The 6921-nt window shown below is 44.8% G+C and overlaps 1 protein-coding gene across 1 annotated transcript in view; it reads left to right on the top strand.

Annotated features, from left to right (window-relative positions):
* Positions 1–6921, top strand: part of LOC102239219 (myosin-11-like) — a 33893-nt gene that overhangs the window by 26352 nt on the left and 620 nt on the right. The window lies entirely within an intron of this gene.

Below are 6921 nucleotides of genomic sequence, written 5' to 3'. Positions count from 1 at the left end.
TGGTGGGCAGTGCATGTCATAGCAAGCGGTTGAACGGCCTTAGCATATCATTAGCATATTACGCTTTGATTGGTTGAATGGACGACGGGACACTTAGCATTTTAGGCTTTTATTATATAGGATATTTTTCTTATAAGCTTCCTCCCCACAGAACCTATTTCAGACTAAGCAAAAAACAGCAGTATACTAGTATATTAGTTAAGAGTATGAATTCTAGCCTTAGCCAGTTTGGCTCAGTGGATAGAGCATTGGCCCGAGGACTGAAGGGTCCCTGGTTTGATTCCAGTCAAGGGCACATACCTCGGTTGCAGGCTCAATCCCTGGACTTGGTAAAGGTGCATGCAGGAGGCAACCAATCTATGTGTCTCTCTCACATTGATGTTTCTCTCTCTCTTTCTCTCCCCGTTCCTTCTACTCTCTCTTATAATGCCCTGCTCTGAGCCCGACCAGGGGCTGCACCTAGGGATTGGGCCTGCCCTCTGCCACCTGGGAGCAGGCCTAAGCCAGCAGGTCGTTATCTCCCGAGGGGTCCCAGACTGCGAGAGGGCACAGGCCGGGCTGGGGGACGCCCCTCTCCCGCCCCCCAGTGCACAAATTTTTTGTGCACCGGGCCTCTAGTTGTATATAAAGTGCTTAGAATAATGCCTGGTACTTGGTAAAAACTCAATGATCCCTTGCCATTGTTGCTCAGTGGGTTGGAGTGTCATCCAGGTTCAATTCCCAGTTAGGGCATATGCATAGGTTTTGGGTTTGATCTGTAGTTGGAGCATGTATGGGAGGCAACTGATTGATGTTTCTCTCTCTCCCTCTTTCTCTTTCTCTCAAATCAATAAACATATCCTTGGGTAAGGAATAAAAAAACCCTTCACTAAGTGTAAGCTATTATCATCATCATTATTATGCACCAAAATAGATGTTGGACACACCAGCTACATATATATTCATAATACACATTGAAAAGAACATATAACTAGAGAGAGAGAGAGAGAGAGAGAGAGAGAGAACACATTGAAAAGAACATATAACTATTAAAATAAGAAATATTAATCTGAGTGTCACCTAAAACCACCTCACCACACTTCAGGATCAATGAAATTAGGGTACAGATTGTGCTTCATGCAGTGCCTGATGTGGCAAAAGCTTGAAAAGTAGAAGTTTGCTATCATAGGGCTTCTTTGCAGCCTCTATCTGAATAGGACTTTAGGTTCAAGCACACAAACACACACTCACTCTTATTTAATCTTCAGCACAATTCTGCAGGGTAGGGTTGGTGTTACAACTTGCAGCAGAGGCAGCTGAGTCTCTGAAAGTGTCTGGAAACCCAGGCCATGACCAAGTGGAGCTTACACCAGGAATGCAAGGCTGGCTCAATATTGAAAACTCAACCAATATAACAGTGTAAGGAACAAAAAACACATAATCATATTAATCCAGAGAAAATTTAATATCCAGTTATGATTAAATCTGTTAGAAAACTAGGACTATAAAGGAACTTCAACCTTTATCGACCTGATAAAAGGCATTTTATCAACCTGATAAAAGGCATCTGCAAAAAAAAAAAATACATCTAACATCATGCTTAACAGTGAAAGCCAATGCTTTCCCCCTTACCTTGAGTAACAAGATGTCCACTCTCACCACCCCTATTCAGTGTTGCACTAGAAGTCCTAACCAATGCAATAAGGTAAGAAAAAGAGAAATGGAGGCATCTCTAAATTGTGAGCTTTTCCTGTTTAACTCCCTTGACCTCTTCTCAGCAAAACCCTCAGAGTTGAGTTCTGGCTTTCCTCATTAAGTATCTTGGTTGCACAACAAAAGGGCAGCACCCATCCCGGTATCATCGATCTTTGGAGCGAATGAGAGGGTCTTCTTTTCTTTAAACGGTTCTGGGCTTGAGATACAGGAGTTCTCCTGTCCTTGCCCTTGGGAAGGGCAACAAAAAAAGGCTATGGCAATTTTACAGCTGTGCACAATTGGTTTGTGATTGTTCAATGTAAATAGTCCAGAGATGGTAAACTGGCAGCTGGTAGGTGGATCCGGCCCTCAGATAAGTTTGCCTTGCTCCACATGGAGTTTTAAGGATATTTGAATTTGACACCAACTTTTAAAAATGGGGAGATTGTACCTAAAATCTAGATTTCCAGGTCGTTTTGAAAACATTGGAATATCTGGCAATACTGGGCCTGTGTTCCCAAATGTCAGCCACCCCTCTGGTGGGGGTGTGAATTCTACAGTTCCCAGTCCTCAGCTGGCCTGACAAGCTTATTTGTGTTAATTGCCCAACCCCTGGCACCCTGAGTTCTGAGTTGGGAATTGAGAGGGACCCCATTCTGGAAACTCCTGAGGGCAGGGATCTGGGTGTGCCTAGGAGATACCCTCCAAGGTGGAGGGGCTCGGGTAGAAGTGCCCCTCTTTGCTGACTGGGTTAGCCAAACCCCACAGGTATGATCTGAGCTGGACCACTCCACACACAACACTGCCATTACCTCCAACGGCCAGCTGATGGGACCTGGCAGGGAGGGTTGAGGAGATTCAGTCTCAGGTTGTAAAGTATTAAGTATATGACTTTTTTTAAAAAAAAAATTGGGCACTTTCAAAAAATGTTTTTATTGATTTCAGAGAGGACATGGAAAGAGTGAGAGGGAGAGAGAAACATCGATAATGAGAGAGAATCATTGATCAGCTGCCTCCTGCACTTCCCCTACTGAAGATCAAACCCACAACCAGGCATATGTCTTTGACCAGAATCAAACCTGTGACCCTTCAGTCCACAGGCTAACACTCTATCCACTGAGCCAAACTCTGTTTTAAAAAATCCTTTGTGGTCTCCCTTTTATGTAAAAGTATAAAATGGTGGTTCACACACCTCTGTGGGAAGCTGAACATCACAAAATTACAGTGTATCATTTGGGGTGCTTTTGGTTTCAGGAAACATAGCAAAACCAATTAAAGTGGCTTAAATGATGGGAATTTATTATCTCACATAAGAAGCCGGAAGGTTGATGATTTCAGAGTTTGTTAATTCAGCAGCTCAAAAACGAACTTCTTTGGCATTTTCTTGGCTTCTTTCTCATGGTCACAAGCTGGCAGCCATAGCTCCAGACATCACATCCTCATGTGATAATATCCGAATCATGAAAGAAGTGGAGGGTTAAGCTCTTTTCCTATGTCTCTTATTTATCAGGGAGGAAAACTTGTCCCAGAATCTCCTCAGCAGGCCTTCCCTTGTATCCCATTAGCTAAAACTTGGTCACATATCAACCTCTAAACCAATCAGTGGCAAAGGAGACCAGGATGTTTTTTTATTGCGTTGGACTATTCCTAGTTCTCTCCTGGAGCTGAGGGAACACATTTAACCTGAAAACCAGAATGAAATAAAATTCTGTTAGCAAAGGAGAAGGGCGGGGGTGTGACTGGTAACCACCACCACAATGCTCTTAAAAATATATACGTAACTTTTAAAAAACGTTAATAGTTATTGTTCATTGTAGAACAAGAAAAGTTATATTTAAGCAAAAAAGAACACACCCACACCCAAAATTCTATCATCTAGTGATCACCACCATTGACCTTTTGGTATGCAACCTTTTATACACTAACTGAGCTGAATGGCATGAAATAAAAGAGGTTTTGACTATATGAAAACAACTAGTTCCATAAAAAACATCACTTAAAACAGGGACCAAAGTTTTACTGTCAATAGTGGGGGTGGGGTGGGGGGGGAAGGTTTTGATTGGGCTTGAAAAATGACATTGCAAATTATGAACATAGATTTATCTTTTTTGACATGCAATAGGAATTTGGCTGTAATTGCTATTAGATGCTAATTCTTGATTGAGTATCCAGTTAATTAAGGGTTGATATTTTTGTCTTTTTTTTTTTTGCTTTTAAATGATGTAAGAGCATAATACAGCATTCGTCATGTCATGCTTGATTTCTGTGAGAGCATAATTTTTACAGACTTACTTGAGGCATCGCCAGTTTCCCAAGATCGTTTTTTCCTTCTTTGATGTTCCAGGCTCTCAAGGCCCCCCTTGTGTTGTTGTTCATGATGACTCTCTGACACTCAGTCGTGGCCTTTCCAAACTCTTTGACTTTGTGACCCTCTTCACCTTTGGGAAATCGGCCATGTTGCAGAGTTGCCACTTTATTCTGGGTTTGTGTTGTGGTGGATGTTGGCACTCAGAAGCCAGCAGGGTGGAGCCATTGCCTGAGTGGGGGCAGTGGTGCTTTAGCGGGTCCGATTCCTACGTGGTCGACTCATTGAAAAATATTTTTGTTGTGATAACTTTTGCTTTCTAGACAACCTCCCAACTATGGGCAATGGTGACAAAGACCCGTTTTAATACATTTCATTCCTCTTAGGGTCTATGTTTTAGCACAAAACCATAGCCTATATAATAAAAGGCTAATATGCAAATCAACCAAATGGCAGAATGATCGGTTGCTATCATGCGCCCTGACCACCAGGGGGCAGGCGCTCAATGCAGGAGCTGCCCCCTGGTGGTCAGTGCACTCCCACAGGGGGAGTGCCGCTCAGCCGGCTCACGGCTGGCGAGCGCAGGTGCGGTGGCAGGAGCCTATTCCGCCTCCACTGCAGGCGGGTTGTAAGGAGCAAGGGGTCCTGGACTGCGAGAGCCCCAGACTGTGAGAGGGATGTCTACTGCTGGCTTGAAAAATATTTTTGTTGTGATAACTTTTGCTTTCTAGACAACCTCCCAACTATGGGCAATGGTGACAAAGACCCGTTTTAATACATTTCATTCCTCTTAGGGTCTATGTTTTAGCACAAAACCATAGCCTATATAATAAAAGGCTAATATGCAAATCAACCAAATGGCAGAATGATCGGTTGCTATCATGCGCCCTGACCACCAGGGGGCAGGCGCTCAATGCAGGAGCTGCCCCCTGGTGGTCAGTGCACTCCCACAGGGGAGCGCTGCTCAGCCAGCTCACGGCTGGCGAGCGCAGGTGCAGTGGCAGGAGCCTATCCCGCCTCCACTGCAGGCGGGTGGTAAGGAGTGAGGGGTCCTGGACTGCGAGAGCCCCAGACTGTGAGAGGGATGTCTAACTGCTGGCTTAGGCCTAGTCCCCGAGGAGATCGGGCCTAAGCCAGCAGGCAGACATCCCCCGAGGAGTCCCAGACTGCAAGAGGGCACAGGCTGGGCTGAGGGACCACCCCCACCCCCACCCCCAGTGCATGAATGTTGTGCACCGGGCCTCTAGTAGTGAAATTAAAAATTACTTAGAAACCTTGACACATTTTGAATTTCAAGAGAAAATTACAACCATGAGCATACAGGTCTTTGTTTAGTTTAAATGGGAATTAACCGCTGCTCTGGATGTGTCCATTTTGGCACTCCCTGGTGCTTTCTGGCAAACTTGTGCTGACAGACTTTAATGGAAAAAGTCTCCAAAAAAATCATGGAGAAAAATGTAAGCTTGGAAGCATTTTTTCCCCCCTATAAAGTGGAAATTTGGTTTTGGTGAAGGAATGTGTAGGCCCACGTCGTGATTCCTATGAGGAATGTTGCTGTCACAAGGCTATAAAGTCACAAGGCTGGGATCCACACTGAGCTTTCTGGCTTGTTGGAGAGGTAAAGCTAACAGCTGTGGCTTCCTCCTTCAGTCCTTCGTGGAACAAGATAGGGGGTGAGGAGGTGAAGTTGGGGAGAGGTGAATGACATTCACTGAGTATAGAATGAAGTGTTTAAAATGTATTACATGGACTCTTAAGTTCCTGAGGCCCCATAAACCCCATAAAACCTACAAACAGCATCCTTATCTGCCTGTTCATCATTGTCTCTCCAGCTCATTTACTGGAACTGGCATATAGTAGCTGCTCAGTTAATATTTGTTGATGAATGAATGAATGAATGAAGAACTATCAGAGTTGGTTAAAGAAAAGAACCAACCAGGGTCAGGATGGGTGGGGAGGGTTGTCTGAGAGGGGTGGGGCTTTACACGTTTTAAAGGATGGTTTACTAAGATGGGAGAGGGGAGTGGGGATGATGTGGAGGTGAGAATGGGTGTGATGAGGATGTGCCTGTTCATCATTGTCTCTCCAGCTCATTTACTGGTACTTGGGCATATGGTAGCTGCTCAGTTAATATTTGATGAATGAATGAATGAATGAATGAATGAAGAACCAGCAGAGTTGGTTAAAGAAAAGAACCAACCAGGGTCAGGATGGGTGGGGAGAGTTGTCTCAGAGGAGTGGGGCTTTACACTTAAAGGATGGTTTACTAAGATGGGAGAGGGGAGTGGGGATGATGTGGAGGTGAGAATGGGTGTGATGAGGATGACTGAAGCCTGTCTGAAGATGCTGACTTATAGGTTGTTGTGGAGAGCTCAGTGCTCCAGGCTCAACCTTTGCTGCCTCAGGGGAGTTGGGAATATGGAAAGAAAAGAACCAACCAGGGTCAGGATGGGTGGGGAGAGTTGTCTCAGAGGAGTGGGGCTTTACACATTTTAAAGGATGGTTTACTAAGATGGGAGAGGGGAGCGGGGATGATGTGGAGATGAGAATGGGTGTAGTGAGGATGACTGAAGCCTGTCTGAAGATGCTGACTTATAGGTTGCTGTGGAGAGCTCAGTGCTCCAGGCTCAACCTTTGCTGCCTCAGGGGAGTTGGGAATATGGCAGTGGGCCTAAGCCATCAGTCAGACATCCCCTGAGGGCTCCTGGACTGGGAGAGGGCACAGGCCGGGCTGAAGGACCCCCTCCCGCCCCCCAAAGTAAAAAATTACTTAGAAAGTGGCCCTGGTGCATGAATTTCGTGCACCGGGCCACTAGTAATTTTATATTAACTTTGATGAAGTCTATATTCTGAGTTTACATTATTATGCCTGTGGAGATACTGTTCACAGCTGAACTCTGCTCTTTCTCAGGATTACTTTTTCCTTTTTATAATTTTTTTTT

This window comes from Myotis brandtii, unplaced genomic scaffold (genome assembly GCF_000412655.1).
Source record: "Myotis brandtii unplaced genomic scaffold, ASM41265v1 scaffold363, whole genome shotgun sequence".
In the NCBI taxonomy this organism is placed as follows: domain Eukaryota; kingdom Metazoa; phylum Chordata; class Mammalia; order Chiroptera; family Vespertilionidae; genus Myotis; species Myotis brandtii.
The sequence above is the reverse complement of the archived record's forward strand: the minus strand, read 5'-3'. Positions and strand labels throughout refer to the sequence as shown.